General features: G+C 44.9%; 1 protein-coding gene across 1 annotated transcript in view; it reads left to right on the top strand.

The window, feature by feature from the left end:
* The window catches only part of LOC126541784 (uncharacterized), a 140850-nt gene that overhangs the window by 84521 nt on the left and 28356 nt on the right, over nt 1–27973 (top strand). The window lies entirely within an intron of this gene.

Raw genomic sequence — 27973 nt, 5'->3', positions numbered from 1 at the left:
TGCATTTTAAGATACCATTCCTTCCTTAAAATAATTTGACACTTCTCAATTTTTGTACCATGGGCTTCTGATACTGTGAATTCACCATTTTTGCTTGTTGTTTCTGACTAGAAATGCCTTGTTTAAGTTAGAGCTTAAATTTTACCTTTGGAACAAGCAAAAGGACTTGCCATGGCATATCTGCATAACACTGAAACCTGTTTCATTGAACATTTGCCGAATCCAATAGAAGATTGATGAATGCAGCTTGCAGTGTGATTTGCCTGAATGAGCCACAATAATAACTCATCTCACCTGGTAAATTAAAGTACATATTAGTGTGATGTACAACAAATATGTTACAGACTAATGTGGTGGGTTTTCTTGCTTATACCGCAAAATATTCGGTGTGCGAGAAAAAAATTATTTTTGCATACCCCTTGCAGACGCTGATTTAAGGAAAAGGAGCTGGAGCTGTCCACATGATCTACTTATTTTACCTTCGAGTATACTCAACAAAAATGTGTGTCTCAGATGCTTAGTGGTATTTGAGAAAACTCAGCATAAAAAACTCAGCATCAAGCGCAAGTGAATCGTCCCACAGGCCCGGCGATCATGCAGATAGATTCACTGCACACATTTGTGATCAGAAGGACGGAAGGAAGGAAGGAAAAATTTTAATCCTCTATTTACAGCTTTCAGCTGCTAACAGATGTCTTCATGTTTTACTGAAGTCTCCGTCGTCTTGAGTGGTCGGCGCCCCTATTCCAGAGCACCTCTGAGCCTGGCCACTTTGAGAGCGTGTTGCACCAATCCCTTTTGGACTGTGAGCACGCCGCTGGTGAGCAGGCCCTCCCACTGTTCCGCACTGGGTTTTTTTCCTTTGTGGAAAGAGAAGTTATTTCTGCACTCCCATGTGATGTGATATAGTGTTGGGATGGCCCCACACCGTGGACATGTGTTTCTGTATTGACTGGGAAACATTTTATGTAGGATGTGTAGATTGGAGACTGTTCCTGTCTGCAGCCTTCGCCAGCCGACTGCTTCGTGTTCTATTAAAGATGGGTGGAGTGGTGGATATATTATCCTTTTGCCTCGCTGATGGTTTAGTGTTTCCACGTACGTGGGTTCCACCGTCATAGTGGTACCGGGTCCATTGCCTGTCCCACTCGGTATGTGAGCTCGCGAGCTAGACTGTCGGCCCTCTGGTTACCCTCTATTCCGGTGTGACCCGGCACCCAGAAAATCGTATGCAGTATCTTTTCGTTCGGAAGCCCTGCCTCGAGGAGGATTCGCAGCGCTGCTTTGTTGATTCTACCTGCCATGTAATTTTTGCATGCTTCTTTAGAGTCTGTGAGTATTATCAGGGATCTGTTTCTACGGTAACCCTCCGCCGCTGCTAGAGCCACAGATGCTTCTTCCCCCTCGGTTACCGTGCAGCTCCTTAGGGTTGCTCTGCTTATCAGCTCTCCCATGTGATCAACGGTCACTGCCGCAACTCTATGTTCTTTGGTGTTGTGCTCCCACGGGTATAGGGCTGCATCCGTGTATACCACATTGTTTTTAGTGGCCAGGTGTTTTTCTACGTATTCTGCTCGCGCCTGTCTTCTGGCCGCGTGCAGATTCGGGTCCATATTCCTCGGTAGGGGGCTAGCTTTCAGTGTCTGGCGAAAAGAGTCTGGTATGTTAGCCATCCTATCCTTCTTTGCTTCTATGTTTTTATAGCCTAATCTTATAAGGAGCGCCCTGCCGGTAGTTGACTGCTGGAGCCTGTGCAGCTGCGCACCCAGTTGTGCCTCCTTGAGCTCTTCAAATGTGTTGTGGATACCTAGCTTGAGTAGCTTGTCGTTCGACGTGTTTCTGGGCAGATGGAACGCCGTGTGACCAGAAAAGATATCTCACATGAAACAGCATACAAGGAAGTGTGGAAAATATTGCACAGTTAATAAAACGCCTACGCTATCAATATGTTGGTTCATGCACTCGATTTAGTCCGTATTAGGCACTCGCCTCTTGATTGCTTCCTGGCAAAGAAATACTCGGCACACGCACACCATCAGGCTGTCTTCTGCTGTGGCCTTTGTAGAAGCATGATTGTTCAAAGTGCAACAATTAAAGAGATTCTATGGCTTGCTTGTAGATTCGCCAGTACAATTCCGGTTGCGCTGATATACCTGTCCGGCAATTCCATATTACTGAAGGGAACCCTGCAAATAAGCACACCGCTCCTCGTGCAAAAAAATGCTCTACTGTGATGCTTCTCAAACGATTGTGATGCATCACGAGTGTTGTATTCTCGCGTGATGTTCTGAACAAGAAGATACATTCGTTTATTTGCATGGGAAGGTAAATGCCAGAGCCCTTCGGGGCTTGGGTGCGGCACAAAAGGCACGAAGGTGCCATAGCGTCCGATTACAAAGCCTTCTAGTACACTGTAGACCGATGTCGTCGCGCAATCACATGTCAAACTTAAACTGTACGAAACTACTACGCTTCCAGGAACACAGAGATTCGAAACCGAAATTCGCGCCATTTTTATTGAATGAATGCGTACATCGTGATATACATAAACTACGCACTTAGCAAGTGCTTTCTGTAGACTTAATATTCACACATCACCTACATAAAGCCATCAGGTATGCGTTTTTTTAATGATAAAGCATAAGGCGACCTGTACTTGTTTTCAGCCCTTTCAACAGTATAATTGAGATGGCCGCATTGACAAGTATCAACAGGGCGGCACCATAGTGGTTCCCCCCTTTTTCAGCCCAGCTTTTCCTCTAGAGTTGGTTATATTGACTCTATGGCTGACATTGCATGCGCCATTACGACTCTTTACTGCTGTCCGTGAGTAAAACGGCGCCCGACATACGGCACTGCGGTTTTTTGCGCAAAACGCAGTCACGCGGCCAAAGAGAAACCGAGCCACGACAGAACGTTGGATTCGACGCTGCAGCTGCTCTTGGTGAAGTGGCGTGGACCGTTCGGGAATACCGGGGCATCACCTGGACGTGGCATTCTCGGCTAATTGCAATTTGTGTGAGTTTCGCGAGCCAGCAAAACCAGCGCAGCACTACGCGATACCGAAACTACTCAAAACGAGAAAGCGCGGGCGGCGCAGAGCGCAGACAACGAAACCTTTTGACTGCCCGCGTCGTTGTCAAGGGTGACGTCAATAAGCTTTTTTTTTCTCTAAAAATCAAATAGAAAGGGCTAGTAGCATTTTCTTTAGTTTTATATTACAGTACAACGATCTCTTTATGACAAGTGGTTGAGTACTGGTGACAGAATTATAATGAGGAGTGCCTTCGTCATTGGGCTATAGTACTTGAATTTCCCAGGGGAGTCGCTAATCGTGCCCTGCATTTACCTCAGTTTATCGATTACCAAAGCTCTGTTCACGATAATATTGACGCCTTAGATGTTCTCGAGCACTAATTTATCGCTTTAGCGCGGCTTAATATTTGCCTTTAGTGTCCCTTTAAGTAAAATCCAAAGCAACGCTCTTTTCTCTGCAGTCGCTTCTTCACATGCTTTCGCGTATTTTCACCCTAAAGAAGAAAAAGAAAAGCAGTTGGAGGCATGTATCTGCCCTTGCCCTCTACACTTGCGCACTCACGATACGTGGGTGTGATCTCCGAACGTTTCAAAATAACTCTTTCCGCTGTGGCGAAATTTACTCCTTGGGGACTATTCTCACTTTTTTTACTTGTCGTCAGTGGGGTGGAACCGTGAGACTGCTTTACAGAGACATGAATTTCGAAGGAGTTGGTAGGTGTTGCATTCCCATCTTTGGCAGCTATAGATTGGGGCACTCTCCGCACTATTAATTATTTCTCGCTTCCCGAAGTTCTGTTTATTGCTTAAGGGACGTAATTATTCAAGAACATTTATTTATGCACAACTTCCTGTATTTGATGTACTTTTTTTGTTGCAGTACGAAGTGCAACGACGAATAATCGTATTTTGTTCTGTTCGTATATTTCTGCTAAGGCGATATTGATACTTGGCTAGACAATCTGTTCCCGCGAAAATATTATAAATAGCGTGTATTTACAGGCACAGGGGCCTAAATACATTAAGGCCGATAGAAGCCAGCCACTCAACGCACTTCTTACGTGCCGGGTATTGCATGACACCATTGCGGCTCAGGAAGCCTCTGTTTCGGCGGATATTGTAGACAGTGAATGGATGGATGATACGAAGCCTTGACCACAGCTTCAGAGGTCATGCAGCGTATACAGTGCTTCAACTAGAAGAGGGGCTAGAAATATATTTCAAGCTGACGAAACTTTCCGCTTGTGAATTAAATCAGGATCCGTTTGTTTCTCGTCGTTCCTTATTTGGCAGACACCTTTAACTAGCGGCTTGTCCTGTTTATGACTCAGTAACATTCCTCGGTGCGGTCATTATCAGATCGTTTATTTTCTGCCTAATCGCTCGCGGGTGCGCTCAGTTTGAAGGCTTGATGGTTTTATTGAAAAAAATATTTGAATACAGGAAAGTATATTGTAAATATTTGTTCAGAAGGAGGTCCCAGAGTTTAAACTGCCGAGGGGACCTCCTGTGCTAAGTACAAAAAAATAATCAAATATAGACTGGCAGTGGTGTTGCAGATCAGTGAAACAGTATTAGCAAAGATAAATTAAATAACGAGAATACACAACTTCATTAGAACATCATTATACAGAGAAATATACATAAAACGAATTAAGTGCTAGATGGTTATACATAACGTAAAGTGTAAAAATCAAGGCATGGTTCGTTGTCAATAAAGGTAATTTGTTACTAACAGGCGGTTGACCACAAGTGAATTTTCAATGCTTTATGAAATAAGTGTTCTGAATGGACGCACTTAATGTTCATGGGCAATGAATTCCAAAACATTATTCCCGAAAAGAACACTGTCTGCTTGCCGTAATTTGTGTGTACTTTAGGTTATAACATATTATTTTGTTCCGAGAATCTAGTATTATTACGGTTGATTAGTTGGGAGACAGAAATATTATTAATGACAGTACCTTGATTTCGTATGCGATAAATTAAAAGACCAAGTTTTAGCTGTAACGAGTAATTGGGGGGAAGGATTTTTATATTTTGGTGAAGTGGGAGGGCAGATGCGAGATGAGGACTAAATGTAATCAGGCGTACTGCTTGGTTTTGTAAGTGTTGAATGTATGAGATGCTTGTTTCATACGTGTTTCCCGATGAAGTGAGGCAATATATCAGGTGACTATGTATGAATGCGTTATACAGTAACAGTAAGATATGCTGCTGAAAGTAATGTCGCAATTTGATTAATACACGTAAACCAAAACCATCTTTTGCAATAGATGTTTTCTTGCTGCGCACAAGGCTTGGAACGTAGCTGTTCCGTAGTTTGTAATACCTTGTAGCAAAGACGTAATGTCACTAGTCACTCGCTTTCTCTGTGGACCGCCACAAAACGTTCAACTTCGAACATTCGTGTGCTGTAGGTGTAGCCGCCGTAGGCCATGCTTCGGCGCATTTATTCAAGAGTGCGTCCATTCACTCATTCTCGAGACGTGGTCTATAGAGTGGGCGTATTTTGGCGTGCGGGGGTTGTTTTAGATGCATGTAGATAAGGCGCGAGAAGGAAGGAAGGAAGGAAAAAGTGGAAAAGGAAGGCAGGGAGGTTAACCAGTTTAGCTTAACCGATTTGCCACCCTACACATGGGAGCGGGATGGAAGGGATGAAATATGGGGAGAAGAGAAAGAGAGCACATAACACGGCACACACATCGTTAGTTAGTCGGTCACTCTTGCGCGGTACTTGACATCACTGTTACAGCCGCTTGTCCAAGCCCGTCTCCTTCATAAACCAAAGTAGTCCCTTCGTCGCCTTCAGCTGCGATGTCTTCTGTCGGCGATTTGTGAAAATAGTTGCAACTGACAATGACAATGGTCTATTGTCAATGTTCTATTGGTTCCGACGCCAGGGACTGTCTCTGAACATTATATTCAGGACAGTCGCACAGAATGTGTTCCAGCGTCTCCTCGCAAAGACAAGCATTGCAGAGAGCGTTGTCGGCCATTCCAATGTGAAACGAGTAAGATTTCGTGAAGGCCACCCCTAGCCATAAGCGATAAAGCAGGGTGGCCTCACTTCGGGGGAGTCCAGTTGGCATACAGAGATGCATCAAGCAGGGCCGGTCATGTTGACGATTGCTCCGGTTGGTCTGGCTGCTTGGTGTGCACCATAGAAAGAGCGTGATCTCCCGTGCAAGCACTCGAAGTCTGCTGGTGTCGGACCGTGAAAGTGGTATGGCCTCTTCCTGTGTGTCTTCAAGAGCTGTCCGAGCGGCTTTATCGGCGTCTTCATTTCCTCTGACGCCGTAGTGACTTGGCAGCAACTGAAACGTCACGTGATGTCCTTTCTCATGTGATGCATGGAGTAGGCATCTAATATCGAGCACGAGCTGTTCGAATGGCCCGCGACGCAGAGCTGATAGCACAGATTGTAGGGCTGCCTTTGAGTCACTGAAAATTGACCATTGTCGAGGTGGTTCCCGATTGACGAAACAAAGTGCAGCGCGAAGAGCTGCTAGTTTCGTAGATGTAGATGCCGTTGGGTGGTCAGTCCTAAAGCTGATGGTAATACCTCTTGCTGGGACGACCACAGCACCGGACGAACACTGGATGTTTGTGGAACCATCAGTATATATATGTGCACTGTCCGCGTACCTCTTGTGCAGAAGAAGCAGAGACAGTTGTTTCAGCACAGGCGACGACAGCTCAGACTTTTTCACGATTCCTGGTACACTGAGATGGACTGTGGGGCTGACAAGACACCAAGGGGGTATCGATGGTTTAGATGCAGCGGTGAAGCCCGAGGGAAGTTTGTCGTTGTACTTGACGATAGCTTTAGAGGATGATGCTTGGTGCCTTTCTGAAGGTACTGTTGCAAGGTGGTGATAGGGGGCACGTGCAAAATGTCTGATGTGCGTTCTCAGGGCTTCCACCATGATGTGAGTTTCCATTGGATGGTCCCGAGCAATCGCAATAGTTGCCTCTGTTGACGTGCATCTGGGCAAACCAAGGCAAACTCCGAGTGCTTGAGCTTGTGCTGTCTGCAGAACACGAATATTTGTCTTGCAGGTGTTGTTCAGTGCAGGTAGACTATATCTTAAAAAACCGAGAAAGAGAGCTCTGTAGAGTCTCAGCATTGCGTCTACTGACATCCCCCACGTCTTTCCTGTCAAGTATTTAAACAATTGGGAGGTTGCTGTCAGGCGCAGTTTCATGTAGGCCACGTGCGGGCTCCCACAGAGGTCTCGGACGATAATTACGCCAAGAAATCTGTGGGTTCTGACATAGGAAATGGTCCGCCCATTGATTGAGATGACATAAGGCGTAATTGCTTTGCGAGTAAATGCCACTAGGGCGCATTTTTCTGGTGATATGCTTGAGACCTTGTTCACACAAGTAGCTCGCTGTCAAAGTAGCCGCTCTTTGAAGCCGTGCGCGTATCTGAGGACGTGTGACTGCCGAAGTCCAGACATAGATGTCGTCTGCATATATTGAAATTTTGGTGGTAGTTGGCAAGTATTCAGCAAGCCCAATAAGAGCGAGGTTGAATAGCGTCGGCCTGAGAGCACCGCCTTGAGCAACGCCCCTGCTGGTATAGCGTCGCGTAGTTGGGCCATCGTTAGTTAACACATAGAATGATCTTGCAGATAGGTAACTTGCAATCCCCAAAAATACTCGACCACTTAGGCCAACCGTCACAAGAGCGTCGAGAATAGCCTCATGTAATACGTTATCGTATGCACCTTTCACATCTAAGAATAAAGCTACAGATAAACGTTTACGGGACCTTTAGTGCTGGACATATGAAACGAGATCAACTACATTGTCGATGGAAGAGCGGTCACGTCGGAAACCAGCCATGGAATTCGGATAAATCTTGTAGTGTTCAAGGTACCATTCCAGGCGGCCAAGGATCATCCGTTCTATTATCTTTCCTACACAGCTGGCCAACGCTATTGGGCGGTAAGAGGTGAGCTCTAGCGGGGATTTGCCCAGCTTCAAGAGTGGCACCAGGCGGCTCACTTTCCATTCGTCAGGAACATTTCCCTCCTGCCATGAGGTGTTGTAGAGATTCAACAATGCTATCCGTGCAGATTCTCCGAGATAGCACAAGGCTCGGTATGATATACCATCTGGACCCGGAGATGATGAGCGTCTGCAGAGAGCTAGTGCCGCCTCGAGCTCCTCCATTGTAAAAGGAAGGTCCATGCCGTAATCACAGGAATGGGTGACGTCATCTCGGGCTGGAAGATCTGGACGTGTCCCTTGGTCTGCCAGCCGCGCACAAAAGTCTTCTGCGACATCGATGTCTTGCCGCCCTTGGAAAAGCGCAAGCGCCTCGAATGGAAAACGCTGTTCCGGAAGGCAACGCAGACCTTGCACCGTTTTCCAAATGTGAGACAGTGGCTTGCGGGGGCCGAGTGTCTTGCAAAACGTTGCCCAACGTTCCGACGCTAATCTATCCATTCGACGCTGAATCTTCTTTTGCATCCTCCTGGCTGCCCTAAGGTCATGGATTGATTTTGTACGCCGATATCGACGTTCCGCCCGGCGACGAAGTGCTCGAAGTCGCTCTAATTCTATGTCGAAGTCGTTTCGCGTGTAGGAGATCGTCAGCATGCGAATGGCGTTTTGCATCGTATTTTTAATTGTTTGTTCTAACCCAGAGGGTAGGCCCTCGCGGCAGGCATCTTCCATATCAGATTCGAAGTTCGCCCATTGAATCGTCTGAATGGTATACCGTGGGCCAGATCTAGACGACAAGCCTTTGATGTTCAGATAGGTGGGAATGTGATCCCTCCCATGTGTCTCAATATCTGGAAACCACTTCACACATCTGGCGAGAGAGTTGGAGACGAAAGCAAGGTCGAGGCAGCTGCCTAATGTCACGCCTCGAAGAGAGGTGGGGCTGCCATCATTCAAGAGAGTAAGGCCATAGTTGTAGGTGATGCTTGCTAATCTTCGTCCTCTTGCATTTGTCTTTGTACTTCCCCATGCTGGATGGTGTGCATTGAAATCTCCTATGATGACCCATGGGGCGGGACAAACACTCAAGATATCCGCTAATCTTTTAGTATCGAAATTGCTGGAAGGCGATATATACACGCCTATGAGAGTGAACAAGAGTTTGTTCTTTTTAACTGTGATGCATACATACTGATTGCCGTTGTGGGGTGCAATTGGTTGCAAAACATAGGTGAGTTCACGACGAACAAAAACGATGATTTTGCTGCATGCACCATTTGTTGATGACATGACACATTCGTATCCTGACAGTCTGATTGGTTTCGACAAGTTGGGCTCACAAATGACGATCAGTGGAAACACATTGGTGTACACATACTGACGGAAATCTGAAATTCGTCATTTAAGCCCTCTGGCGTTCCACTTGATGATGGACGCTGCCTTGACTTCTTTTCGGAAGGATGGGGTATGGGTAGCCATCTTTCTAATTGAGGGATTCAAGCACTGGGCTTAAGGTGTCCAGCACTTTAAGTGCGCTTCGAGCAGACGGTGTCCCCATGTCAACTAAAATTGTTCGTATGGCCTCCATGAGGGAACGTAGCACCGAGATGACTTGATCTGTTTTAGGTGAATCATCAATGGCCGGAGAAAGCTCCGGTGGGGCCGTGACCTTCTCAGGTTCCTTAGCAAGGGAGCAGCTCAGTAGCGTAGGCCATTCCTCTAAGAAAAGAGTCTTATCTGGTTCCCTCGTTGAAGTGGTGGGTTCTTTCGCGGCGCGACTAAGTGGTACAGTAGTGGAGCGGGTACTATCGCATCGCGCATGCGCCTTCTTTGAAGACGTACGATGGTGCCGACGTCGACGCCGACGCCGGACTGCTTCGGCTGCCTCCCTGTGGGCCGAATTGTCTCTGGACATTTGCTTCAGAACCACGCGCTCCCTTCTTAATGCGGGGACAGTCTCTCGACGAGGCTGCGTGAGGGCCGCTACAGTTGGCGCACTTCAGAACTGTGGCACCACAGGTCTCTTCTGCATGAGGTTCAGCGCAACGGGGACACAGTAGCGAGTTGGGACACACGCCCTTGACGTGTCCTAGCCTGAAGCACTGATGGCATTGAAGCGGCTTCTGGATGAATGGTCGAACCGGATGTCGAAAATGTCCGACTTCAACGTGGGATGGTATACAATCCCCCTTAAAAATTACTTTTACACAGCGCGTATTCCCAAGACGGTGCACTTGTGTAATATGGGAACTGTTATGTCCCCCAAGATTCTATATTATATATCTAAAGGCAAGTATATTTCAAAGTAAATATTGCTACACAAATCTAGCTCATCAGCATCATATTCTGTGGGGTTGCAGGAATAATTCTCCCCTAATAAATCTGCGGCTAGCTCCGGGTATTCACAGAAAGTGTGGGACACTCCGTGCTAAAATCTACTAACCCTCAAACCCAAGCCGGGCTGGCGGACTGGGTGGCGAAGAACGTGGCCAGCTGGACGCCACTCCAGTCCCCTCTGCCTAATCTCGGCCCCCGTCCCGCTCCCCTCGTCTTCAATAAAGTTTATTTCTTCCTCCTTCCTTCACAGAAATTCACCTATTGACGTCTACATGGCGGTATGGGTCTTTTGGGACACGAAACAGAAGGACGAACGGAACGGATCAGAAATGGTTGCCTGCCCACGTTTGCTGTGCGAAAGGTTCCGTCGTTTTCCTGAATCGTTTCGCTGAAAAAAAGTCGCCTTTCAAGTGGTCCTCAGTTTGTCGGGCTGTGGCAGCGGCGAAACGCGCTGAACGCAACGGTCTTGCCTCGCTCCTCTATTTTCTCAGGTTGGCGACTATCTATCCGCCGTTTCTTTCCGCGTTCTGCCACTGCCACCAACGGGTACAATATTGTGCTACAGTTGAACAGTGTGTTTGTCGCGAAGTGTCCGTGTACTGGCGATGTCTCGTTGTTATTCTTGCCGTTATTCTGCTGATTCGTGGTTAATACCAGTTTTCTTTTCATTGCGGTGAATTCTCAGGAGTAAGCGAAAACACGCTGAAGGGTAAACGGGAGCAGTACAGGAAAAGTTGGAAATGGGAGGCGTGCAGGGCTGGCGGAGGTAAAAGTGGCACCAGCACACCGGCGCCAAGAACAGATTCAGAGGTTCCTACAAAACTTGCAGATATATGGACCGTAAGCTCAGTTCACTCCTTGTGATTCCAAAAAAAAATGACAGGAATCGAGAAGTCGATGCAAATGCTATCTGACCAATTTGACAAAATTTCAAGATCGTCAAGATATCCAAGAGAAAGACATCAAGGAAGTGAAACGTAAGGTAGAAAAGATTGAGCGTAGTGGGGCTCCAGAACAGCTCTGTCGACTTGAGTCTGACCTTGAAGCACTTGAGTGGCGCAGTAGAAGACTAAACATTGAAATGCATGGGATTGCGGAAACCGAGGGAGAGAATCTACTTGAGAAGGTTAATATAGGTGCACAACTCGAAATGCAACCCATCACAACCCAAGATGTAGTCGCTGTTCACAGATTGCCGGATAAGATAGGGAAAGCGCGCGGGATCATCTCGCGCTTCGTGCGCCAGGAGGCTAGAGACGCTTGGATTGCCAAGCGAAAGCTTTTGAGAGAAAAGAAAAACGGAGTTTTTATTAATGAAAACCTAACTTCACGAATCAGAAAACTTCTTGCTGCCACTAAAGAATGGGTAAAAGATGCAGATTATCAGTTTGTTTGGCATGCAAATGATAAGGTACAGATGCGCAAATCGAGTGGTTAACCAGCGACGGTAGTGAAAGAGGTGAATGCACTCCGGACCATTAGCACCGGAGTCTTCCTTTCTTGTGTTACTGATCTCACTACGATGAAGCAGCTCGGTCTTATCGATAAACAAAAATGGTTTTCTTCTTTTGCTGCAGTTAAAGGCGTGAGCTGTTCACATATGAATGTACAATCTGCTTGTAACAAACTCGGTGAACTAGAAACCTTTTTCGATGACATAAATGTCCTCTGCGATGTCATTATGTTATGTGAGACCTGGTACTCAAATGATGTTAATATTCTTCGACTACCGCAAAAGAAAACACTTTGCTTGAAGAGAACAACTTGACGTGGCGGTGGTGTCTCTCTGCTGGTGAAAAATTTGATACCCTGTGACATATTGGGAGACTTTACAATAAGAACGCATAATGTCGAGTCATTGTGCATTCAGGCTGATGGGGTTATATTTGGTGTGCGCTATCGTCCACCAGACGGTATCGTGCAGGATTTACTCACTTCTGTAAATTATCTGTCGACGTATGCATGCGAAAACAAGCAAAAAGTGATTCTCGGTAGCGATTATAACATTGACATGAGTGCATGTAGTGCTAGACAGCATGACTTATTGAATATAATGTTGTCGGATGGTTGCATAAATGTTATAGAATCGAGCATTAGAATCACAATGTCCTCCGAGACTACGTTAGATCTATTTATTACAAATTATGATCCTTCATATGTACAAAGCGCTGTTTTAAGCTGCCCAGTGGGTGATCATAATCCAATATGCATATTTATCGAGTGCTGATTAAAAAAAGTGTAACAAAGATATAACTAGGTTATTTCAGAACACCAATGAGCGTACAATCGCAGAGTTTCAAACAGAGTTACAACGAGTAAGCTGGGAGGACGTAGTTGAGGAAAATAATGCGGAAAGAGCCTGCAATATTCTCATGCAAAAATTCTTAGTTGTGTATGAGAAACACTTCACTGTCAAACAAAATAAACCCAAGTCGTGCCGAAAACCGTCGATAACAAGAGAGCTATTAAAGAAAATCAAGAAACGCGAAAAGTTGTTCGCCAGGTTCATTAAAACTCGTCAAATTGCTGACCTTTAAGAATTTAAAGCTTACAGGAACAGTCTAAACAAGGAAATAAGGAAAACCAGACATAACTATTATCTACAATCTTCTTTATTGTGTGAAGGAAACTCAGAAAAACTGTGGAGGAACCTTGATAGTATAATGGAGCGGACACAACGCTCAGAACCGATTGAAAAAATTAGCCTAGCCGAATTAGCCGAATACTTCCTGAACAGAGAAGCACAGGCGCATACGCGCCCAAAAACCACTCTCTCCCTACCTGGAAACTCAAACACAATCTTTCCCCATCCAAGTAATGTTGACGAGGGCTGCTTTGTATTTATATCAATGAAAAACTCTAAAAGCTGTGATTCAGACGACCTGCAGATAAGACCCATAAAATATCTCATCCACGATATATCCACCATTCTCGTCCATATCTATAATACCTCTATTGCTGAAGGCATCTTTCCATCAAAAATGATGATTGCTAAAGTCATTCCAATATACAAGAAGGCAGATAGGCTCAATATCTAAGATTATCCCCCTATATCAATTTTCCGCACCTTTCTAAGGGACTTGAAAAAAATAATAATGATTCAGTTATCATCTTTCTGTGAAAAATATAGCATTATCACGAAAGCTCAGTATGGCTTTAAAAAAAACAAATCCACACAGCACTTCTAGACCAGAAAGACCATATACTGCAAAATTTTGAAAGGAAGCTACTGACAATAGGTATACTTATTGACTTTACTCAGGCCTTCGATCACATTAACCATAACGTATTATTAACAAAGCTTGATACGTATGGTATCAGGGGCCTCCCACGGCAGTTAATTAAGTCATATTTAGAAAAACAAAGGCGGCAATATGTGCACATAAATAACTTTAAATAATTTCCTGGGGAAATAAAAACAGGAGTGCCGCAAGGAAGTATTCTTGGTCCGCTGCTTTATATCTTATATATAAACGATGTTGTTCTGATCTATCCGAAGGCAAAAATTATCAGATATGCAGACGATACTAGTCTGTTTATTTCATCGGCATCTTATACTAGCTTAATAAACAGCGCAATGGAGTTTCTCCAGAACATATGCACATGGTCTAACATATCCAATTATCTAAAATTAAGTTCAAATAAGACAAAAGTCGTAATTTTTTATGCGAAAGGCACAAAGATTCCACAAAGCCACACTTTAGAGATGAACAAAGGGAACATAGAAATAGTCAATGAAATTAAATTATTAGGTACATACTTCTCTAGTACGCTACACTGGCATCGACGACTCTGTAGTACAAAAGCTTAGCCGTATCACAGGAATGCTAAACAAGAACAGATATCGTCTGCCAACATCCGTAAAAATATTAATTTACCACTGATTATTTTGCATCACACATTAATTATACACACCTTGTGTGGGGCACAACTGAATCTAACCTCGGGAAAGTACACTTACTACAGAAAAAGATCATGCGTATCAGCAAACGTGCCATATCACAGTCACAGTGGGCACCTCTTTAAACACTACAACATAACCACGATCTACTCCCTATACAACCGCTCTTTCGTTCCTATATGGCACTCAAACTCAAACTCTGAAAACAGCGTATTTAATGAAATTGCTTGTCTGCAAAAAATACAGCTACCCATATTACCCGTCATGGAGAATATTGGTCTTATACCCCCTTAGAACCAACTATGGCTTGCAAATGACAAAAAATAAATTACCAGACTGCTTAATTCATTTCATGACGCCGGCATTGACATCATTAACATAACACAGTCAGAGCTGTTGTCACTTATCGGAACCATCTCCTAATTAATGAATCAAGCGTAATTTCTTTTTCACCTGTGTTCACATATGCGCCTTGCTAAATGTTTGCGACGACATAATTTTCGCTCATCCTTTTCTTTCTCCTAATCATTCCAATATTAATCGAGCACCATTTCTTTTCACCTTTAATTATGCATCGTCAAGTGTATGGGATTTTCACTTTTATTTACGTATTGCCAAGTGTTTGTAATGTGGTGGTGTGTACTCTCTGCATTGTTTTTACTTGCCATTATCTAATTTCCTTGTTCCCCTATTGAAAATTCTCTTGAATTCATTATTTATTGCACTTAATATTTGTATGTAATGTTTTCTGCATACGTTTGATTGCGCGACTCACTACCACCATGTAACACGGGGGCTAAGGGCACCTCAAGCTGCCTCACTGCAGCTTTTATCTTAGCCCGCGCCATTGCATTTTTAGCAATGGAAACAAATAAAGAAAGAAACAGAAAAAGAAAGAAAGAAGGAATGCCGGTTACCCAACTTCCTCGTTCGCTACAGCATCGGCACCTGCCTGCTGCTTAAGCGGCGAGGCACGCCTACGTAACGTGTGGTGGTTCGGTGCGCTCCCTGACTGACATGACACAGACTCGACTGCGTCACCCGCTCGAAACTTCAATAACCTCGACCTGCATTTGTCACGCTTACCATATGCGCATATATGTATTCCGAAACCCCGCATCAGACACAAGCAAAGCAAGCCGACTATAACATACATCTTGCCTATCACGTGACTAGGACCTACTACTTCTCTATAATATGCTAATATAATATTATGAATAGGCTTCAAGGTTGTCTCCTGACGCTACCTCCTAGTGTATTCCTTCTTAAAGTACATGATCTACTGACCATGGCCACTCGCTGTTACGATTGCTTGCAATGTTAAAGCACTAAATTCCGTATATAGATGGCTGCAAGCTTGTAAGTTGCTACAGCTACGTGGGGAAAACATGCTCGTGTTTCAGTTAGGGCGATAAGCGCGTAGACGCTGCATATACTGTCGCTTGCGGTTAGTACTGCTGCTACGTGCGCAATCTTCACTCGTTTCCTGATATAGCTTTGCTGTCTCGACTTTCTGGAAGTTACCGTATCTGTTATTTATGCCCACACAGTGGTCAGTAGTCATAATATTGAGCAGAATCTCGATAAATGAAATTGTCGTGTAAATGGAACAGCAAATTCTCCAGCACCGGGTAGACGGATCTGATAGCATCACTAAAAATGAAACTGAGCACCTTATTTCAGTGGCATATCCTAGCAGGCATCACTGTTTGAGGCCTCTTCCTTTCGGGTTTTCTCGCCAGTTCTATACGTTATCGCCAAGGCGGCTTTTGCTGGCGTCGTTAATTAATTTAAGTTTAATTATGGGGTTTTACGTGCCAAAACCACTTTCTGATTATGAGGCACGCCGTAGTGGGGGACTCCGGAAATTTCGACCACCTGGGGTTCTTTAACGTGCACCTAAATCTAAGTACACGGGTGTTTTCGCATTTCGCCCCCATCGCAATGCGGCCGCCATGGCCGGGATTCGATCCCGCGACCTCGTGCTCAGCAGCCTAACACCATAGCCACTGAGCAACCACGGCGAGTGTTGGTGTCGTGGTTACTATTATTATACCATGGGCTGTAATGTGGCCGTGGCTCGTTCTGTTTTCTTTGTAGCGGCAATACTGGCGAGCTAAGAGTTGGCTTAGCGTTTCCGACAACGGCACTGAAACACCCGCATAATGCGCTCACGCTTGAGGTGAAGGTTGAAGTCAGCGACGGCGCAAAATTCATTGCTCCACTAAAATGGCAATTTCTTTTCTTTCTGAATGACTGTGTTTTTTCTTTCTGTAATTATGTTCTGTGCTGCTAGCTCTAGCATGCGACTACGTGCAAGCATAACATTTGTAAGAAGCAACCTTTTTATCAAATCTGCCAAAGTATTATCAGCTGTTGACAATAAGGTATAACAGATGCCCATTTCAAAAGAGTATCTTGCGTACCCTTGAGCTTATTCTCTCGGTGAACAGAATTCCTGACAAATGGAACTTATTTCCGTGGTCCCTTGAGGTTCTGTTCACCGAGTCTAATATATATATATATATATATATATATAATTCCGGCAAACTTCCGGAATTATCTCGAAACTGGCGTCATCCTGAGAATTCGTTCCAAGTAGATCCGTCTTGCGAACTCCACGGCTAGAATTTGTAAATTGCAATCTGGGCAATAAGGTCTTTAGTTAAAAAGTTATCGATTTTTTATAATTAGCTGATTATGCATTTCAATTTTTCTGCAAGTAATGTCAGCCGCTTCGAGTAGACAACCTCAAGAACAAGAATAGTGCTATTTGCCACGGGCAACGTTTAAGAATTTTCCAAAGTGTTCGCTGAAACATTCTGTATATTCTAATTTGGATACATCAACTTGGTCGTGTGCACTATACTTGCAAGTGATCGGTAAACGAGAAGAGAGTTCTTCGCAAATACCAATGAAAATTCCGGTTGAACCGATTCCTACAGAACCTGGAATCTGCGGCATTTTTTCGGGTTCTGCTAAATGCTCCATTATTTGAGTAATATCGTTGAAGTTATGCTTACCGTTCAAGTGTCCATACTTGCAGACTTTTGATTAGGCTAATTTACGCAGTTTGGTGCCTAATCATTGGATTTACGGTAATTATCTTTCTAATTATTGATCTTAAGTGACGAACGCGATTAAGCACTTGAAATACCGCTGTCGACATTATGTAGCCGGGCGATAAAATTTTAAATAAGCAAACTCTTGTGAAAGGTATGCCTTCGTGGGCTTGCTCAAAGCGATGCTGACTCAGAATAAAAGCTCCTATAAAGGCGCCGACCTCGGCGCCACCGCATTTTGTCACGGTGGCGCTGTCACTCATTGCACGGGCCCGTTAGGGGGTGCTCTGAGCTCAGTTACTTTGACAAGAAGGCTCTCCCGATGGCATCGCCGAATTCTAGATAACTTACTTGTGATGCGCGCAACGTAAACGTTGTCAACTACTGCTTTTCCTGTACTGGCCTTCAATACACTGCTATCTTACTTTCTAATCAACATGCGATTAGACGGGAAGTCGCAAAGGAAAGCGGATGATATATGCTGGACACCACAGAGGGGGGCTGCAGATTAATTATGACTGCCAATTATTTGACGTCCGTTCAATGCACTGCACTTGAGTGCCTTCGCATTCCTCCCCTATCAAAATATCGTAACCTCTGCATGGAATTGAACTTGTGGCGATCTGATGGAGAGCAGGACGCAGTAGCAACAAGAGATGCCATAGCGGCTGGCGAGAGCCGGAAATATTTATTACATCTTTTACATCTTCCCGTAAGCCTATTTGCGTCCGCTGTGAAGTATTACCAGCTTTTTCTAATATTAGTATTATGTCCCTGCTTGGATATTTCCATGCGTGTGAAACAAACAAACAAACAAACAAACAAACAAACAAACAAACAAACAAACAAACAAACAAACAAACAAACAAACAAACAAACAAACAACAAAGAACAACTCTGTGGCTGAAATTAATTTTTTGTCACAAATGCTACGCAGTTAGAATGGCAATCTCTCACAGGTGTACAAAACTGACAGCTAGCAGCGCACCAAGTAATACAGAAGGATACAAGGAAGGTACACAATATTCCGCACCTGCAAACACACTTCGTTTTTTTTTTTAATCGGAAGCCGAAACTATTCCGAAGCCAGCCTCGTTCAGAGCCCAGGCGTAGCTTAGCCGGGGCTAAATCCGTGCAAGAATTAGTCGTACTTACGTCTTTGCGGTCCCCACGGACAGTCGGCAGTTTCGGTAGTCGCTCACTTTTCCAGTAGACAGAATATAAACATGAAGTTTCAAGGTTAGCAGCTAGCAGAGATAAACCGCTCTTCCCAACGCGGCCGCCGCAAAACAGCCCAATGACCTTGACAAGCAAAAGAAGTTGCTTCCTCACGAGTTTTGAAACACCGCTCGTCACGTGTAGAGAGTTGGTAAAGATTCATTATGCAATAAAGAGGGGAGGCGTGCCGACAGGACATAAGAGTAGAGAAGTGGACAACACGAACGCCCACTTCTCTACTGTTGTGTCCTGTCTGCACGCCTCACCTCTTTTTTGCATAATGAGAGCACTGACCTTCGAGATATGCGGGGTGGAGGCGTGTGTTCCTATTTTGTTCGACAGCTCCTTGCGGCTGGCCTTGAACCTGTGTCTCGAATACTTCTCAAATATTGAGAGCGGCGAATTAGGCCGCCAGCAAGACCGTATTACTCAACTTTCACCTACACACGGAGATCATTTTTTTTTAAGTTTTGTGGAATTTTTAACAATCGCCTGTGGTAGTTCGCACGATTCTTGTCCTTCAGCTGGATTATTCGAATGGGCGGACATTACTATAGCGCCAAAACTCAAAACATGTACTCAGTGATGTAACGAAGATTCGCCGAGTAAGTTCTTTATTACTTAATGCACATATTGCAATGCACGAATTGTAGCCGGTGAGCTTGCAAGACGTATCCACTTGAAATGAATTTCCAGGATGACACCAGTTACATTATACCGGGTGTCCCAGCTAACTTGAACCAAGGGTTTAAAAATGAAATATTGGGGTCAGGAGAGTGAAACTACCTGCATATTGGTGACAGGCATTTGGCGCACCACAGGAAATTTTTTGTATTGCAATTACTTAACTAGTAATTAAAATAATTTTTTTAAAATTTTTAATATTGACTTTAGACACTAAGTGTGATTCGCAAAGTTGGAGAGCACTTTCAGAAACCCCCATTCCATTATTCGCCATAAAGAAAACCTTACGTGTACCTCTTTTTTCGAGCTCGAAAGAAAGCCCGCGAAATACAAAAAAAACCACGTGACGAGCGCATTCGCGCGCCGCGATCGTGCTGCTCTCAACCGTGCTTTCAGTGAACGAAATCAGCTCCGGTATTCATTCGGCGGCCCCGTTTCAGAGGCAGGCCGATATCTTGGTGGTGGTTTCTTCGGCCGTGTCAGCCAGTTCGCGCGTGACGGTGTAAATTGCAGCGAGTGCGCTGCGCTTTGCAGTCGCGATAAAGACTGCCAAGCTCGAAGTTTTCAAATGAGAGGAGTTTTATTTGCCAGTTGCAAAGAAAATAAAAGTGGCGGTTTATGGCTTGGCTGTGCGGCGATGACAGCCGTGGCATGCGGTTGTCCTGACTCCATTTCATTTCGGTTTCTTACCAATTATAAAAAGTGCTCGAATAGGTCACCTTGTGCGACGATACAGCTATGGCATCTTGTAACCAAATCAGCCGTTGCATTTCGTATGACAGCCTCAGGCATGTTTAAACAGACTTCCGTTATTTTGTCTTTAAGGTCTTGCGGTGTGGAAGTTGGTGTGCTGTACACCTTGTCCTTGATATGACCCCACAAAAAGTAGTCCAGAGGTGTCATATCAGGAGACCTGGCTGGCCAGTTCACGGGACCTAGTCGTCCTATCCATTTCTGCGGGAACGCTGCGTCGAGCCAGGTCCGAGCCTTGGCGCTGCTGTGCGCGGGGGCGCCATCGTGTTGAAACCACACATTTGTGGCCCTGGCGAGCGGTAGATCCGAAAGGAAGTCGTCAACGGGTCCTCTGAGGATATCATTGGTGTAGCGATCTGCTGTCAGCGTCTGGTCGAAAAACACAGGCCCGATCAAACTACCGTCGAAAAGTCCACACCAAACACTAAATGACCACTGGTACTGGTGCTGCGTCTGTAAAACCCAGTAGGGATTTGAATCGCTCCAGTAATGAGCATTGTGCAGGTTCACCTGTGAATTGCGCGAAAAACTAGCTTCGTCACTCCATATCACTTTGTTCAAAAAATCCGGGTCGTCCTGCATCTTTATCAGAATCCAATTAGCAAAATCGGTCCTGTTTTGGAAGTCCCGTGGCAACAGATTTTGATGAAGCTGTACGTGGTACGGATGCAGGCGGTGTTTGCGCAGTATTCGCCAAACTGATGACCTGGAGACTCCGGTATCCTCGCTCACGCTGCGCACGCTTGCTTGGGGTTCCAGAGCGAACAGCGATAAAATATGCGTCTCGAAGTCCTCGTCAAAAACAGGTGCTCTGTGTCGTGTGGACGTAAAACTGCCCATCCGTCGCAGCGTCTCGAAGGCACGCAGGATCGTTACTGAACTTGGCCGCCTGCCTGGGTGCCATTGTTGCATAAGGTCTGCAGCGCGCCTTCTGTTCCCATGACATGCACCTAGAGCCAGAACCATGTCTGCTTTCTCTTCATTTGTAAACGGCATGTCTGCAGTGCTAGTAATCACTACACCAAAGATTCAGTCTCGCATGAGAGTGGCATAAGAAGAGCACACGACAAACTGTGCTTCACCGCTGCTTCCAGCTTTCAAAATCCTCATTAGGAAACTGCAACACACAGCCGCCAACACCTCGCGGCGAAACATTATTCCCTGTATTTCTCTTTTGCTTCTGAGTGACAAAGCAGACTCGCCATCTCAGTATCTTATCAGATTGGGACTAAGTCGTCGTCGCCGGGTGCCAACTAGCTGACGCGGACGAAAAACCCCCGCCAAGATATCGGCCTGCCGCTGCAACGGGGCCGTCGAATAAAGGCCGGAGCTGATTTCGTTCACTGAAAGCACGGTTGAGAGCAGCACGATCGCGACGCGCAAATGTGCTCGTCACGTGATTTTTTTTGTATTTCGCGGGCTTTCTTTCGAGCTCGGAAAAAGAGGTACACGTAAGGTTTTCTTTATGGCGAATAATGGAATGCGGGTTTCTGAAAGTGCTCTCCAACTTTGCGAATCACATTTAGTGTCTAAAGTCAATATTAAAAAATTTAAAAAAATTATCTTAATTACTAGTTAAGTAATTGCGATACAAAAAATTTCCCGTGGTGCGCCAAATGCCTATCACCAATATGCAGTTAGTTTCACTCTCCTGACTCCAATATTTCATTTTTAAACCCTTGGTTCAAGTTAGCTGGGACACCCGGTATGTCCCAAAGTGCGGAAAGAAATACATGGGTGTTGCAGTTACTTTTGTGCTTCGTTACATAAAAGAACGTTTTGTTAGAGAAGTAAGGGCAAAAACAGTGCGTTTTTACGGCAAGTTTGATGGAGCGTATCTGCAGACTGACGTCATTCTGGAAATTTATTGAAGAAAATGCTGTTTTATGCATTCAAGCACAAACGTAAATGGAACACCAATGCGTTTCGTCGGACACTTTGAATATTGTCTCGAAACTGGTCCAGCGAATTCGTTGCAAGTGTATACGCCTTGCGAACTTACTATCTGCAATTTGTAGATTAAAATATGTGCCGTAAAATAAATAATAATAAAGTTAATTAGCTTAATTATGTTATTAATATAATTAGGCATTTTGATCTCTCGTACAAGTAATGACAGCCTCATCGACTAATTCAGATCATGGGTTAGAATTATGTTGCCTGCCACAGGCAATTCTAAAAAGAAATTGGGGCACTTAAAAAAAAAAAATATTCGCGCAGAAGCTCCTCTGGGAGTTGTCGAACTATGCGTAAGCAATCTGACACTTGCGTATCCCGACGCAGCCCGGTGTCACTATCAATGTGACGAAACTTGATCTGGGGTGCTATGCAGGATGCACCGAGTTTGGCGAAACTCGGGACCTTCACGAGCTCTGGCGAAGCCCGAAGATGAAAGCACTGATGGTACCGAAAAGTATGTTCCTCGGCACGCTTCCAGATGATTCCAGTTTCAGTGGTTTATCTAGGTTCACTCTGGGTGGCTATCAAGCTTTGGACGTTGCCTTATCGGTGGTCGACAAACTAGGGCTCACGTGATCATACCATCGGTCCATGGTGCGTGCTTTCTTTCACTTATTTGTCAGTTGGTAGTTCGGCGCTTCACTGTCTTCCTTTTTCTGTCCCTTTTCACGAAATGCATTTCGTGCCACAATCAAGTATACCTAGGAAATATAAGCACCAACTTGCCCAAGAAGTCCTTTTGTGATTTTCGCGATGGGTTTCAGGAAATCTGTCATGCTCATTGCTGTATGCGTAGTGAACAGGTAGATTTCGCTTTTCTGGTGAGGGAAACTGGTGTGCGGGGAACCATATCACATTTTCTGTGGCTGTTTCATGTCGGTAGCTGGGGTGGTATGCAATCGGTTGCTGTTGACTTATATGTTGACCCCTCCTTAAATTAAATCATGGGGCTTCACGTGCCAAAACCACTTTCTGATTATGAGGCGCTCCGTTGTGGTGGACTCCGGAAATTTTGACCTCCTGGGGTTTTTTAACGTACACCTAAATCTAAGTACACGGGTGTTTTCGCATTTCGCCTCCATCGAAATGCGTTGACCCCTCCTGTCACCAAATTCGAGCGTTTGCTTTTGGACGTGCGGGATTAGTACACAATACGTGTACATGCGTTCTGTCCTAGACACGGGTCTGGGATTTAGCAAACGGTCTGTCGACTTTTGAGGATTTCGGCAGGTGCTTTCTGCGTGAACAGTGACGTGTCACGACCGCGATATTGCTTGTGTCCGTATGAGAATTCCGCTGAAATTTAGTAGACAATGAACTAGCATAAGTACAGTGGTTAAGGATCACGAAGAGCAAGAGTGAAACGCAAACTGCGCTTGGGAACACGTTCTATGCGCTCAGGCTGCGATTTCACTATGCAAGCTTTATGGCTGGGTCGGCGACCTGGTCTCTGAGACTGCACCATTTCGGAGGTCACGCTAATGAATTCTATCGGTAAGGGGCTATCTACGAGTAGCTAAGAGCAGATGACGGCAGCCAGGCGAGTGACTTTTTGTCTCAGTGCTTTCGAACGGAACCTCGGACAGAGTCCCCGACTGCTGGGTCACGTGAGTGTGACGCGCTCTTCTGTCAGGGCTAGTCTGACGGGAAGCGGCAGACGGTTTGGGGGCAGTCCGGGACTACATAATGGAAGAGGCCTTTATCGAGCAGAGCACTGCAGCGTCGCTGGCGACCGCTCACCGTATGAACTCCTCTCGTGTGTGCATCCCTCTAGAATTATCCGCTTGTGAGCTTTCGCCTCACTGTCGCCACTAGCGGCAAAAAAAGTGCAAAATTTAATAATTCGCTCAATATCCGGTTGTCATAAGAAACTTAGAGCATTAAAAAAAAAACGTGCTCTATAAAACAAAACGTCTTGTTATGTTATTTTAGAAGTTTAACGCATTCGATTGAGGTAAAGTGTAGGGTCTAGATTGTACCATGGAACCATTCAAGAGATAAGGAGTAGCCGGCGCCTTAAATTGTGCGTCAACATCCGCACCGCATGTGCCTTGTTCGCTTTGGACGGAAGATAGAACGATAATGACCGAAAGGTGAGGCACGCCTTTGACGCGCCCGAGAAAGGCGTGGAGAGCGGAACAGTGGAATAGACAGTGGAACAGTCACGGTATTGCTCCAAGTTCTATAATACGTTGATAACAATACGTGGCGCTGGCGCATTTCGTTGAGCAGCCTTCTGAGCTTGAAACGCGGAATCGGTGTGTCGCGCAGGGTGCGCTCATGTTGTCATACGTGCATTTCGCGACATTTTCTTTTGCATGCTGCTTCTGCGCGTTCCGTGCTATCTCCATTCACTGACTGCCATCGAGCAAACTCGGGTAAAACTCGTGCGATCGAGCAACTCGGCCCATCCTGCGTAGCAGCACCCCTGGCCAGTACAAACGACAGCGCTGCAGCGACACGAACTGCGAACTGGTGCGAACGGCGGTGCAAGCAGCATTGATGACGCAAGCTAAGTAGTGCAGTTGGCGGCGACAGGTTCGCTGATGACATTTCGATCATTATAAGCCATTATTACTGTTTAGTGCTTTATCCATCAGCGTCGAATCATTATGAACCGTGACCAAACGTACCCCGGTGGCAGCTTCGTATGGCACCGCCGCGCGGACCGCATATTGAAAGCGATCTGCGATGCCGACAAAGAGTACCGACTGCTGATAGCTTCGCGCGCTGTGTTCTCACCGCTTACTTGGCGTTGCAGACGTGCGGGCCCGTATCTCGAAAGCAATATGCGAAAGTGGCAGAGTGGGGCATGTGCTGAGAGCTCCGTGAGGCACTGTGTTCTCGCCGATTCGTTGGCGTTAAAGCGAGGGGCATCACGAAGGTGAATTCGCTCGCTGCTGCAGGCGCTATCTTGAAAGCGGTCGTCTTACGGGACGGACGGACGGTTTTCTCGTTGGGTAAGCGCAGAAGTGCTTACGCATCATATATATATATATATATATATATATATATATATATATATATATATATATATATATATATATATATATATATATATATATATATATATATATATAAAGAAGAGAACACCCTTTGCACGTGCTACAAGGAACCCCCGGACGGAAGGCGAGTGCTCGGGTTTCGGTTTCAAGGAACATGCGCGCTCCAAGCGGTTGCCGGACATCCTAGCTAATTTATTTATTTCAATTTTTGGCACTTTTAAATTGGGTTAAACGCGGGACGTGGTTGTCTTCGCGGCGTCCTTCGAGCTTACCTCCGCTCGCGCTTGCCACTCGCTCAGCGGTGTCACAAGTCACTATCGCTCTTGGTCATCTGCTTCGGTTGTCGTCCCAAGTATGAAGATGGGAAAGATAAGACAGAGAAGCTTGATCAGGTGCGCAACGGACGGAAGACGCAGGAAACCAGGTCAACGAAACATTGGACGAAGATGGCTAAATCGCCGCATCACGTGTGTTGCGCGGCTCTGTGGTGTCCTGGAATTCCATTTCTGCGAAGCTTTTCAGGTTTCCTAATGACAGCAGGTAAACACAAGTGTTTCACTTTATTTTATGAGGAGGTATTCACTTTGCACGAGTAAACCAGTTCTGTGCAAGCGTGAGTGGACTGACATAGAGGGGGCAGTGTCGCTTGACCGATTCGTCATGACGGCAACCTACTTGTACTGAAGGGATTGACTGCATGTTTGTTTTATTGCTCAGTTATATATATATTTTCCATGTTCCTACTTTCTTTTGTCAGTGTTTCTGCCAGTTGTTTATTTCCCATTTCCTTGTTTCATATCTTATTCTCATCTTTTCATTCCCTCCTCCCGAAAGAGTGGGCAGTCGTTGTGCCCCTCTCGGTGGCAGTTGTCAGCTTGTTGTCTCCCTGTTTCCATTGGGTACTTCCATATAATAATAATAATAATAATAATAATAATAATAATAATAATAATAATAATAATAATAATAATAATAATAATAATAATAATAATAATAATATTAATAATAATAATAATAATAATAAGAATAATAAAATTAATAATAATAATAATAATAAAATCAATAATAATGATAATAATAATGATAATAATAATAATAATAATAACATTGCTTTAGGCTCAGCTTCGGTGTGTGCATGTTCTTGGGCACCTTATTTGTTTTGCGGCAAAAAGTATTTAATAATACCAGTAATACAAGTATGGATTAGTTAATGCTAATTAAGTAGAAACTGGTAATCCCCTTCCCGATGGAGAGTGCTATTAAGCTTCTTTTTAAGAATGGTTGGTTACTTGCGTTGCTATTGTGTCTAAATTGTGTCCTAATACTCGCTGTACTTTTCTGTACATATAACCCTATGTATGACGACAGGTAGATTATATGTGCTTGTAAGCGCTATAGAAATAAGCTCCCTCATTCGGCATGTAGTTCAAATAATGAGAGCATGATAGGCTACTTCATGTTCATGCAGATTCATGCAACTTAAAATTCTGTGTGTCCTTACTTCCCATACTGTCAGGGAAATACATGTACTCTACCTTCTTTCTGTAAGCCACAGAACGTGTAGCCGTCATGACATACGTGATAGTCAAGTTTCGTGTGACTAGCCCGTGATGGTTAATTTTCGCATTGGTTTCGATCTTTTGGAATCTATGTTCGCTCATTACATAGAAATTTCAGTTGTGAATGAAAATTGATTCTGCAGATTGACACTTTCACTCTGCGTGGAGGTCCGTATTCTTCCAGGACAGAATGTGCGAATGAAAACAAAAACGCTCCACTTTTGCTTGCGTTGAGTTTTGGCTGACTGAGAAATCGGCCATCTTTAGTTTATCCATTTCACAAGACACGAACAAAATTAACGATCGATGGTGCCAGGAAGTTATTTTCTTTATACTACCCCCCTCTATATCTATGGACTAGTCGAGCTGTAGCCCTAAACTTAACGAGAAGTTAGGAATTTCAAAGCGACTAGTTTCACGAAACGACGAAATGTAATACAGTATCTGCAAATATTGGTAATTGACGACGGTTTGCTATATAAATATTTGTCATTATAATTGATTGGCACTGGTGTGTTTGAGCGCTGTCCCAGTGCTTTGGAAAATGGATAGAAGCGTTCAAGGTAAACGCGGCAGAAAAAAAAGGAAAGAAGGAAAAAGAAAAAACCCGCTTCGTAAACACGCCACACTTCAGCGGGTTCTGCTACGCGATTTGGCCAATGTCGCCGCGCGGCTGGTGGACCTGCAAGAGAACGCAAACACAGCCCGCATGCATGCGAAGTGGGTAGGTAGGGCATCGCGGCAAACTTCCTCCTCTCGGCTGCGCGCACTCTCCCTCTACCTTCTGACCTCATCAGTGACGTCATGGAGGCATTGTTTTGTTTGTGAAATATTTCTAGTTGGATATCTGGCAACCGCCAGTGCCGCTGCCACCACTAGCGGTTCGGCCGCGAAGACGACGCTATTGTTACGCCGAGTTTCGTTTACTTGTCGTAATTAGTTAGTTCACAATGAAGTTGTAAACGTCACAGAATTCCCGTCTGCTGTCAATACATGGGCATCTGCGGAGGGAGTGTGGTTACAGAAAACGGCTGTAGCTCTTGTTTAACGAAACTAGCCCGAAACAAATTACATGACAATTAGCTGCTATGACTGCTGTAACATTACGCCGAGTTTCATTCACTTTTCCTAATTACGTAGTTCACAGTGAAATTGTAAACATTGTGGAAATCTCGTCTACTGTCAGTACATCAGCTTCTACAGGAGGGAAACGTACAGCCCCATGTATGTCCCCTAGAATAAAACACGTCTTTCTAAGTTTCATTCAGATAATTTACTAGGAAGTATGCTCAATCAGAAGTTACAAACAAACGTGTTTTGTTTCGTGGACTCCTTTGGACTGCACCCTGCTCAACGCATATCGTCGCTCTCGTCGAGGCTCGGTTTAACGGCCACCTGCGTATAAACGGCGCTCCGTCGCAGCTGTGTCGACAAAACCTGCGTCTTTAGAGCCTCGTCGTAAAAGAGCCATTGGTGGTTATCACAGCGACCACAAGGCCA

The sequence above is a fragment of the Dermacentor andersoni genome, chromosome 2 (genome assembly GCF_023375885.2).
Source record: "Dermacentor andersoni chromosome 2, qqDerAnde1_hic_scaffold, whole genome shotgun sequence".
Classification (NCBI taxonomy): Eukaryota; Metazoa; Arthropoda; class Arachnida; order Ixodida; family Ixodidae; genus Dermacentor; species Dermacentor andersoni.
This window is presented reverse-complemented; position numbering and strand designations above follow the sequence as displayed.